The sequence below is a fragment of the Protopterus annectens genome, chromosome 7.part0 (genome assembly GCF_019279795.1).
Source record: "Protopterus annectens isolate FY-2018-M chromosome 7.part0, PAN1.0, whole genome shotgun sequence".
NCBI classification, from domain to species: Eukaryota; Metazoa; Chordata; order Ceratodontiformes; family Protopteridae; genus Protopterus; species Protopterus annectens.
In genome coordinates, this window is record NC_056739.1 from 1,002,458,817 (window position 1) to 1,002,472,436 (window position 13,620).

Genomic DNA, 13,620 nt, shown 5'->3' on the forward strand with positions numbered 1-13,620 from the left:
GTCCTAAGTACTGCCAGTCTGACATCACTGTAGGGATTTGGATTCCACACCAATTTATACTCAGGGTAAGAAGGCACATAGAACACAAGAGCATGAACATAGTCACACCTCTCAATTGTCCAGATTTTTTGCAGAATTTCTAGATTTTGACCTCATATTTTTGGTCTGTTACTCTTAAAATGTGTTATTTTCCGGCAAATCAGTGAAGATTGATCCCTCTGGGTTTCAGTCTTCATATCCTTTAGAAAATGTATGCTAATTAAAAACTGGTAATTCTAGCAACTTTCTAAGTTTGTAAGAGCAATATTTAAAAATTTTCCCAGAATTTGGGTCTTTGCCTCCTCTCACAAAGGGATTGTGTGTTTTTCTGTGCTAATGATGAAGTGCATAAGCTTTCATAGCTGATCTCATTCTTAACTATCTGTTCCAAAACCTGCCTTTCTTCACTGTGTCAGTCCAAAGCTCATCCGTATATTGATGGAGCAAGCTGTACAAGTTGGGAATGCCTCATATGTTGCCCCATTTTGTTTGCAACATTAGTGTTAAACTTGGTCCCTTAGAAAGAGAACAGGAAATATTACCACACTTCAAAAAATAAAGACATGTGAGTGGAAGGTAAGTTTACAAAGTTATTAGTTTCTCAAATTTTGCAATATGGTGGAAATCAGTCATTTCATCATGATAAAAGATGATAAAATATTGGTAAATACATCTTTTACTAAATACAGCATTTTTTGTATTCAACTATTTTTAGTCTAATGCTACAGTTTCATGTTCAACACAATAAATCAATGCATTCTGTGTCAGCATATATGTATTTATTTATATAAATCATGCATATGGCATTAACACATTTAACTTCCTCCTACATGCATTGTGTTGGCTGTGTTGCATAGAGTGATAGAATCACACCTACAACTCAGGCAACAAGGATTTGATTAGTTGGCTACAGCATTCGAAGAACCAATGAGGGAAAGGGAAGGCATAAAGTGACCATACTCACTCATCTCTCTTGTTGGCAGGGTAGAGATTCTGGTGAGGTGTAGCTATCATCCAACCAGTTTCTACCAAACTGCATGGCAAAATGCACACAAAGAACAGGGATGGGACAGCAGAGGCAAAATGTACCTGTGGAAGAGGGGCATATCATCATAATGCTTCTTGCATGCTCCTAAGATGGTAAGATGTATATATATATATATATATATATATATATATATCACCATGGAAGTGGGGCTATTTACCTAGGAAGGACCGAATGCAAACAAACATGCCTGGATTCAGCACAGAGATCATAGTGCTTCGTGCCACTTGACCTCAACATAAGGTTCTTTCTCAGATAGCTGACCCTTGCTCCTAGCAACCAAATGGGGACAAACATGCCAGTTTGATATCATAGTGGATGTAGAGAAAAGATTTTTAAAAATCCTACATGCTTTATCCACTCTTCAACTGATCAGAATAGCTTACCTCAGGCCCAGATAAGAAAAGAGCACATTTCACAAAAGAGACATCCAAGCAAAATACTACGTATCTAAAAATGAGTTATAAACCGGACAGAGCACTCATTACTTCACTAAACTAAGGCTTACATTATACCATAAAACTATATTACTCATTTCAGAACTAGTGCTGGAAGCTGCTCATTTGACAGCTCAAGACCTGCAGGAAGCACAATAAATTCTACTCACTGGAAAACAGGCAAACAAAGTAATGATCACCTCCCTTTGAAATGAGTAGGGAGCTTTGGCTGAAATTCATAGACAAAAACATAACTTGGGCTGCATAAATAAGCCAACTTAAGCTGTTCTGCTCTTAAAGGATACATAGTCATGCTTATCCTGTTTAGCAGTATATTTATTTAATATAAAATTTGAGTGACTCAATTCCACAGCTGAGAAGTTTCAACAAATGCACTGGTGAGCATCCTACCAGCTTGCTCTAGTATATAGCACAGATGCCTAGCAGACCACAGCACAAGGCACACTCTTCTGGACACTCTTGCTCTGTCTCTCTCTCTCTCTGTCTTACACACACACACACACACACACACACACACACACACACACACACACACACACACACACACTCACACACACACACACACACACACACACACACACACACACACACACACACACACACACACACACACACACACACACCAATAGAAACACAAATACACACACACACACACACACACACACACACACCAATAGAAACAGACACACACACACACACACACACACACACACACACACACACACACACACACCAATAGAAACAGAAACACACACACCAATATATAGAGACACACACACACACACACACCAATAGAGACACACACACACACACACCAATAGAGACACACACACACACACCAATAGAAACAGACACACACACACACACCAATAGAAACAGACACACACACACACACACACCAATAGAAACAGACACACACACACACACACACACCAATAGAAACAGACACACACACACACACACCAATAGAAACAGACACACACACACACACACACACACACACACACACACACACACCAATAGAAACAGACACACACACACACACCAATAGAAACAGAAACACACTCAGTTTGCATAGTGTACTCTTCCAACCAGTTAGGCTAAGGAAAGCAGATACACTGTAGATTGTGGCTCTGCTGCTCTACAAAGCCGACCCTGGCCAGTATTAAGACACAGTCACACACTGCACAAAGACAGAACTGCACATCCATTGACTTCATACTGTGCATAAAACACACCAACCAATAAAAAATAAGTAAAGAACCACTCACTGAAGTAAAAGAACAAAAGTTTTACTGAATAAATAAAACACTTAGTAATAAATATAGACCAAGGGTCTGATGAAGTTTGGTCTATGTGCCTTACGAAAGCGCTAACATCTGTATTTATTACTGAGTGTTTTATTTATTCAGTAAAACTTTTGTTCTTTTACTTCAGCGAGTGGTTCTTTACTTATTTTTTATTCATACTGTGCATCAAAGATACCCCCATCTATATTGGCCACTAGTCATGTCAGACATCAGTCAGTTATCCCACACACAGGCACAAGGATGCATATACTCTCTTTCATAAAACTCGCTCATACATCATATCTACACACACATATGTACACTACTTTCCTAGACCTATAATATGAGGGGGATAAAGCTGTCCCACATCACCATTCACAAATTACCTCCCACTGAAATGCAGAGGTGCACTCAGCAGAAATGCATCATATATTTATGCATTTTTACATTGATCTGTATGGAAATTGTCTGGCACAGATTTCTGCAAATCACTGAATAATGCAATTTATACTGCAGAACAATGTACTGGGATGTTAATGGACCTTACTACTACAAGTTCACCCCCAAGATTATCACATTTACTTGTGGCGCACGATGTCTTATTACTGAGTGAAGCTGAACAGTGCTACTGAGCAGTGAGTGGACTATGAACTGAGGTGGGTACGACAAGGAGCAGAATGTGTAGTTTTGGATGCTGTGCTATGAATTTCATTCAGTATTTGAAATTATAGCAAGCCATAAGAAAAGGAAATAAAGGGTATATGTCTTATTATACACGAGTTGTTTTATACTATGAGATTAAGAAAATTCATTTTATGAGCTGCGCCTCTTCTTTATAATAAAACTCATGCTTTATTCTTACAGTGCAAGATATTTAATTTCTTGTAGTCTAGAATACTCCATCTCTCTGAGTCCACTTGCACTTCTGTGTGTGTGTGTGTGTGTGTGTGTGTGTGTGTGTGTGTGTGTGTATGTAGGTTGATATGTATATGTTATACACACACACTCACATACAATGTATGTGTGCATGTGTGTCTGTCTAAAATACACACACTGTAGGATGAATGCCAAGGCATGACTGTTGTAGACATGTGGTTAGGTAAAAAGATGCTTCAATGGAAAAAGCTTTACATATATATATACATATATATATATATATATATATATATATATATATATATATATATATATATATATATATATATATAGTGTGTGTGTGTGTGTGTGTGTGTGTGTGCATGTGTTCTATGTGCAAATCTGCTTAAAATAAACACACAAATTATCTCTCTCTCTCTCTCTCTCTATATATATATATATATATATATAATTTCACTTCATAATCTCGAAATGCTGAAATCTGGAATTTCAGCATTTCGAGACCATAAAGCCGGAACCGTACAAAACCGAAACTTCATAAACCCGAACACACAGCATACACCACACATAAACCACAACACCCACACCACAAAACAAATAAACACAAAAAAACAAAACACCAAACGCAAATAGCTACACTACACAAAATATATACTAACTCTGAGATCGCACAAACAGTAACAGACAGAACACCCACACCCAGACATTCCACAGTCCCTCGCACACACATACACCACACACACACACACACGCACACACGCACACACACACACACACACACACACACACATCCAACAATTACACACTCATACATTAACCTACCTACCCTAACCCACACATACAACTTAAAAACAATCTAACACACACATTCAAACTTCTACCCAAAACCCTTAGAAAACAGTCACTTACCTTACACTCCATGCAAATCCATACACAACATCAAACTGCATCCAACATAAACACCGCACGTCACGTAACATAAAGCCATAACCGCGAAATTGAAATATTCGAATTCGTGATTATGCACTTTCTATATTTTGAAATTCGGCTTTATAGTCTTGAAATGCTGAAATCTGAGATTTCAGCATTTACAGATTATAAAGTGAAACTATATATATATATATATATATATATATATATATATATATATATATATATATATATATACACACACACACACACACACACACACACACACACACACACACACACACACACACACATCCAACAATTACACACTCATACATTAACCTACCTACCCTAACCCACACATACAACTTAAAAACAATCTAACACACACATTCAAACTTCCACCCAAAACCCTTAAAAAACAGTCACTTACCTTTCACTCCATGCAAATCCATAAACCACATCAAACTGTATCCAACAGACACCACACATCACGTAACATAAAGCCATAACCGCAAATTTGAGATATTCGAATTCGTGATCATGTACTTTCTATATTTTGAACTTCGGCTTTACAGTCTTGAAATGCTGAAATCTGAGATTTCAGCATTTTCAGATTATAAAGTGAAACCATATATATATATATATATATATATATATATATATATATATATATATCACACATCACACAATTAAATTTAATACATTAACCTACCTACCTACACCCACACATACAACTTAAAAAACAAACACATAACTTCACACCTTCAAAAATCATGCACTTTCTACATTTTGAAATTTTTCGCTAGCATTTTTCATAATAAACCATATATATATATATATATATATATATATATATATATATATATATATATATATATATTTATATATACACACACACATAACATACACACACACACACACACACACACACACACACACACACACACAGATATATACATATATATGTGTATATGTGTGTGTGTGTATTTTATATAAATGTATACATATGCATGAAGTATTTTCCATACAAACATCCTCATACCTTAGCACGTATCTGTGTGAAAAGCTACCACACCTTTACATTCATCCTACTAACCTGCACATAGCAATAAGTGAAACTTTTTCCATAAATACAAACTCATCCACATAACTTGCCTAGCACCTATTTACATTAGCAACAGCCAAACCTTTAACTCCCCACCCTAAGCCCTACGGCTTTTTCCAACCAATATAACATACAACTCTTCTGACTGTTCTTGGCAGGTTTTTGCTTCTCCTTGAATACAACCATGTTCACATATTCATTAGAAGGAATGCTTCAGAAATGCATTATGTGGCCTTTGTGATGAGAAAGTGTTTAAGGTTGTGAAGCTGGTGCCTATGGATAGAGTTCCATGTTGTAATCCATATTATCCTCCTATATTGTGCAGAAATGAAGGTTTATAGACTGTTCGGGGCAGTAGTTACGTCTTGATGGGCAGGCTCTACTCAGTAGCCCTGATTATTTAATAACTGGGCTCCTTAATCTTATAATTATATGATGCACACATACGCAATATGTTTTGTCTGAGAGCTGTTCTGGGTAAAATTGCATAGTATAGCAACAGTCTGGTTCAAATATATAAAGAATGAGCAGTACAAAAACAGTTCTGGTTACCACAAAGTGGTTCTGATCATATAGTATTCCAAAGAGCTGTCACTCTCTGCAAACCATTTTGTGATTCAGTTTTAGTGTATGGTTTTAATACACTTTATATGTTGAATATTTTCTCTTCTTTTTTAACTCAAATTTTCCTAGAGAAAAGAGTCTTGTGTGGCTTGGTTATGCCTATACCTGAATCAGGTTTCCACACATGTTATATACTTGCATTACAGAAAAAAATATAGAAAGCTTTTGTTTGCATGGCATTAACTCAGTCATTTTTCTGAACTCCCTCCATATTTTTCCAGTACTAAAAAGAAATCTAAATAATAAAGACATAAACACAAATACAGAACTGAAACAATTAAAGCTTGATTACATGGAAATTCTTAATGACAAAGTGGCAATAATTTTAGAAAGAATCTAATTACAGTCTTACTCTGTTAATCCAAAAAACATGAATAAATTAGCTGTGAAATCAAAAAACTTAACCAATGTTAAACATATAAGGGAAATTGTTGATGAAACTAAAAATAAAAATAAAATTGTAACAGATTTAGATGAAATTCTTGAGACTTTCAGAAAGCATAATGCAATAATAAATAACACAAATCCAAATATTAATAACAACGTCCCAAAAGATAACTTCTTAAATGACAACATAGGCAATAAACTATCAATAGAACAGAATACCAAATTTCTCAAACCAATAACATTAAGTGAACTAAAAGAGAGGATTCAAAGTCTTAAGAATAATAAAGCCCCAAGATTAGATGGATTAATAGGAGAAAGATATAAAGTATTCACAGACGATACATTAAAGATACTATTAGAAGCTTTTGAGGAATTTAGAAAAAAAAAAACAAAAAAGAAAAAAGACAAGCACATTCTCTTCCTGGAAATATGCCATGATTTCCCCTATCCTAAAACATGACAAAGACCCCAAAATAGTAACTTTGTATCATCCCATTTCACTATTAACTTTGGACTATAACATTTTTACATCAGTATTAGCTAACAGATTTTATCAACTGATGCCTAACATAATAGGTGATGATCAAACAGGCTTCATCCTAAATAGAAGAGTTCAAGACAATGTTATCAGGCTCCTTTCTTTAGTAGATCATGGTATCAGGGAAAAAAAAGAATTATCAATTATTAGACTAGACTTAAACAAGGCTTTTGACTCTATACATTGGTCCTATTTATTTAAAGTGTTAGAAGAATATAACTTCTCCCCTGACTTTATTGATATAATTAACAGACTATATGTTAACTCAATGTCATACATCAAAATTGATGCTTTTTTATCAGGTCGCTCAACATCCTAAAAGGTACTAAACAAGGTTGCCCACTCTCCCTCTTATTATTTGCCCAGTATAACCACTAAGCTAACTTCATAAGAGCAAATTCTAATATAAGGGGATTTTCTGGTAGTCCAAACTACAATTCTAAAATACATTTTGCGAACAATGTCATGCTAACAATTGGAAATATAGATTCCTCTATAGATCATATAACAAAATCCCTGCAAATTTTCGAAGAGGTTTCAGGCCTAAGCTTTAATGACACCAAAACAGAAATATTATTACTAAATAAAAAAGTAGGCACTTTACTAAGAAAACACAAAACTGGGCAAATGACACTATAAAGTATTTAGGAATATCATAAAGTCAAACTGGAATAATACTTTAAAAACAAATTACAAGTACCTATTATCCACAGTTAAGGAATTTTTAAATAGATGGAATAAAATGTATTTCATGATAGAAGAAAGACTGTCATTAATGAAAATGATCATATTACCCACAATTTTGTTCAACTTCCAAACTTTAATTGCCTCCTCATCCAAAAAGTTAATGAGGCAATGAAATTCTATGTTAATAAATTTTCTATGGTTTCCTCAAAAGCCAAGAATCAGCCATGCTTGGCATTACAGAAGCTAGAAACATGGGGGAATATCATTCCCAAATTTAGAACATTATGCAGAATCGACTATACTTAATGTGATGAACCAATTGCTAAACTCCAAATATAGTTCTAACTGGAAAAATCTCCATGTAAGTATCTTATTATCTGATATAGACACAACTATTGACAATAATATGTTCTCAGAAAATAAAAATAAAACCTTCCTTGTTGTCAAAGACCATTTCTACAATACCAATACGAATAATACAATTCTCTTTTCATTAATTATTTATTAGATAATTTTAAAAAGATAAACAAAAATCATATGATAAAAAGCTTAATATTTTTAATATTTCCCATAGCATACATGAAGACATGTTAGGATTCTTTCAGTGTATCTAAAATAAAAGTAATGGAAGAAAATTGTTTAGTTTTCTGGCTCCAGTTTTCATGCAATAATAATATCCATGAACCATGTTCTCTTATGGCCAGGTATAATATAAAGCATAACAATTGGTTGAACATACAAATATTTAGAGAATACATAGTTAATGAATATAAAATATGCCATATTACCAACACAACACATATACCTAAAATGCTTTCTCTTCTTTCTGAAATAAACACATTAACATTAATAACATTCTTTCAGTGTTAAGTATATATAAACCTTTAAGAACCAATATGCAAATCCCAGAGGACTTCTTATGGAATTTCACAGAAAAACTAAACAAATCAATTTTTCAGATAGTGATAAAGAATTAGTACTTAAATCAATTAACAACACAACATCATCTCCTTCTTGGAAAATCTTCACTTGGAAATACATCCATAGGAGCTTTATTACCCCCACATAAGATGGACTTGATATCAAAAAAATAATCTTAATAAATGTTAGAGATGTGAGGAAATACTGTGTGCGGATTGGGTACACATGTTTCTTACATGTAAAATAATAACTCCATTCTGGATAGAGTTCAGAAATTTCATAAAATCATTGTGGTCAGACAAGTGTGAAGTATCTGACTCATTATTACTGTTCAGTGCACTGATACCAACACTTATCCCCAAAATACAGGTGCACCTTCTTTGGTCCTTGCTTGCAATTACAAGGAAAATCTTTACATCAAATTGGAAGTGTAAAAAAATCCTGTCATTTACAGATTTTTTACTATTAGCTAAACTTGTATGTAATAGGGAGTTGCAAACTATTTCAGAAAGAACTAAGATAACACATATGAAATTAACTTGGTTAAAGCAAATTGCTAGAGGAAATGTAATCACAACAATGACATTATATCTTTTAGGGATGTTGTAAATAGTTATTGTTCCATGTTATGATGTTTTAAGACATATATTGAAAGTACAAGCTCTAGAGATCCCACCCCCTATTTTTAAACAGCAATTTGCACTTTTTTAGCATGTCATAATACAAAAAAATAAGACAAAATTTAGGAAAACTTTCACCTGATACAAGTAATAAATGATGCAAAAACACATTAAAATAGTTTATCCATGTAAGGTGGTTATTTTCTAAATTTCATTGCAATCTGATCACCGTTTGATGCACATCTCTCAAAGACCTGCTCAGTTTGGGACAACACAATCAGCTCTTGCTGATTAACTTGCTTTCCATTTCAATGTATGTAACTGGTCAACACTGACTCAGTGCTAGCACACACAGTGACATGTTTGCTTGTATAAAATAATCAATAATAGCATGTACATTTGATTTGTGTAGGGTCTTGTCATTTTTATAATGATTTCATTACATTCTGTGCTGTTTTACATTGAGATATTGCACTTGCTCTTGTGTCATTTAGTTGGTAAATGTTAATACTATTTACTACACAGTAACTCCTACACTAAGTATACACCATTTTGAGTGAATAGACAACACAGACATGACACACATCTTCTTCCTCCTAATTTTAGTTTTCATTCTGATATTCTTACAGCTTTAAATATTAAAAGGGATTCATAAAGGGGACTACAAAGCGTAGAGTGCATGTGCACTTAGTGTAATCTTTCTGAGTGACTAGAAAGGACACAAAATGTGGTAGGGATGTTCTTGAATACATATCATGTACACTTAGTGCAGGCTTTATTGAATCTGGCCCTTAATCTGCGTGCTACTGATGTGCAACAATACAATGCACAATATTTGGTTCAATGTTTGGGTATACTTTCAGTAGTTCCTTGCATGAAAACAGTGACATGATTGACTTATTTTGCATCATTTGAGTAACTGTCATTTGTCTAAATTCTGGATCATTATTATCTGAGTCACAATTCTGAATTTAAATCATATTTAACATGGTTTTACTTGCTTTAAAATATGTCTAGGTCTACACTGTTGAGCAACTCTGTTTCTGTTTCTGCTCCACTTAGTGCAGTGGCTAACTAATTTTAAATTATTAGTTTTCTGATATGAATTAATATTTATGTCAACCTTTGTCATATTCATTATTATTATATGCGTTGAATAACTAGCTCGTTTCGCTGTTTTACAATTTTTGGCATATCTTAGCACATGTTCCAGTCCATATCAGATTTGTTGAATGTGGCATATCAGATGTTCTAGTATATTAAATAGAGTTGATTCATTATCCATGGCACATTAAACATTTGAATGGAATAACAGTTTCAGTGGTGTCATCATTCCAATCAAAATAAGGTCTCCAGGAGGCATTTCATAGACATGTGTCAGTTTTGTAGTCTGATGCACTTTTTGTATAATGCATCAGGAGTTTTCCAAGATTTAGAACACATTTTTCTAGAATTCTTTCACAAAACACATAGCAAATAGGTGTGATATCAATGTTTTCAGTTATATTTCATGTTGACATGATCACAGACATACTTACAAAGAATAAATTATTTGTGCTTCCCAGTAGACAATATAGTCTGAAAATCAATGAAAACAACAGGTTGTATAGTTTAATCACAGTGACACTGATGCACTGAAACAGTCGCTTTTGTTAAAGTGTCTTACCAGTATCACTTAGAAAGAACACAGTTTGTTTTTTCAGTTGAATGCAAATCAAGCTTTATTCTCTTTAGCAATCTGAACGATGAAAGGAAATTTGTCAAGTTCAGATTCAAATGATACAGTTCAGCAATTGATTATAATTTTTTCCATGACAGCAATTGTAAATGGAACAGCAAGTGCAAGCAATGGAACATCATTGCTTAGTACTTGATAATCCAGAGTTATTTGCTATAATCCATCAGTCATTTTCCCTAGTACAGAGCTATTGGACAGACTCACAGTTTGTTCAACTATCCCCACCTGCACCAATTTTTGCATTGCATCTGATATTTCAGTATGCACACCAGGGAGGTGATATTACTTATTGTTTGTGATTATCTGCAGTAGGGAAATGTAAAATGGCTCCTACTTAGCTTTATAGTATACAGCTTTGACTGCATTGAAAGAGCAGAGCTGTAATGAAGGTCTTACTGTGGTGCCTATGGTTCTCCCTTTTAAGATATCTTTGGCTAAGAGAGCTATCTTAGCTATGACGCACATGGCACACAATCTTCAATAGGTATTTTGTCTTTGTTTATAGCCAGTCACTTTGAACTGTCAGGCTAAGTTGGTCTACTACATTATTAATCTGCTTTAAGTGTGGGTGGAACACCAAGCAAGCAGTTCTGTGCATTTCCTCCTTATTCAGTTGTACTGCATTATTTCCAGGGTTTGAAACCCAGTTAAAACCATTTCTTCTTGCTTCAGCTTATTAGTTTGGATCACATGTAAAAGTTCTGTTTGTTTATATTTTACTTGTGTGACACAATCTCACTTTAGCACTAACACCCCACTCTCCTTCTCTATCACAGAGCATGCTTCTGCAATTGGTATACCTATCAAATCAAACTCTTTACACTCATTTCAGATAATGAAGGACAGCTACTATCTCACATGGCTGGATTCAAACCTAAAGTACATATCAGTGCACACACTGGAGCTTGTGAGTGAGGTTTTTCCAATTATCTTCCTTTACTTTGGCCATGCTGTTCAATCATTTAGAATGATAAAGAAATTAATCTGCTTTCTGTTTCCACAAAAAATTGTTTTGCCTTTTCTAAGGTATATTTTTCTAAATGATAGTAATGCATATGTTCTTTATATTATTTGTAGTTTATAAACTTTTTGTGTGAAGTCGCTAACTCTGTGAGCTTGAGCTAAATATCATAACTTTGTCAAAAACAGCCCCCAGATGTATTAGCCTCAACTTTAACCTTTTCCTCTATTCATCAACGTATAAATCTGCTAAGGTTTTTAAAGGGATCATTTCACTTTACATTTTCACTACAGAATCTGAATGCAGTAGCATTATTTAGCGTTGTACCCTTGTGCATAATTTTATCTCCCCCCCAAAAAAAATATAAATAATGGTGGTCATACATTTCCTGTATATTCCCAGAATCCCGCCCCTGCCACCAGATGTCCTAGGTACTTATCTGAATTTTGTAGATAGGTGATAAACATGATACAGATGGAAGGGCGAGACGACACACTGAGTTGCAGCTAAAAGCAGTTTAATCAAAAAAATCATTTACTTACAAAAATCATCAGCTTAATTTTCTTACACAATTCTCTGAGGGGCTATCTTCTTCAGTACCTTTGCAGCTCTGCTTGGCCAAGGCAGTCTGTGAATCAAGAAAATCAGCTAATCAAATCAGTATCAAGCTGACAACTTTAATCCTGAGACATGAAAAGTATCAAGTTCTAAAATACTTATGCAATGGCTATCAAGCCAGTAAACAAAGCCACTTCCCTGACTTACATACACAGGAGTTAAAATCTAGCATTTTTTGGAAACTTATGACTGTTGAACTGAAAACCTTTTGGAAATCTTAGGACATTGATCAGAAATGGCATTAAGTTTCCTTACTTGTAAATAAAGTCTAAAACACTTAAACATTATCCCCAGGATAAATAAACTCCATGTAAACTTCATGCATAGCCTACACAGAGTTTACATCTTTTCTAGAAGGTGCGCTGTCAGTGGTAGCATGCAATACATATTAATGACATGAAGCATGTCTAAGTTTAGGCAGATTTTCCATCTCTTTCAACTTTCTAGTTTAAAAGCCAGAGTGTGCGCTTGTTTCCCACCTTTTCTGTAACTAGTCTAGTCCAGATACAGATTTGCTCTATCCGGGACTGTTTGTAAGCTTCTGAGCCCCCAAAGCCTTTCTGTGTTGGAGGGAAGCCTTCCAGCTTATCAGTGGGAGTGGTAAGCACTAGGTAGCCTATCTACCACAATAGTGTTTTCTGGGCCAGAAATTGTTGTTTATTGGCCATGTGGCCAGGTTTTCCATCTCTTTCAACCTTCTGGTTAAAAAGCCTGTGTTTGTACAAGTTTCCCACCTTTCCTGTAACTAGTCTAGTCCAGATACAGATTTGCTGTATCCAGGACTGCTTGTAATCTTCCGAGA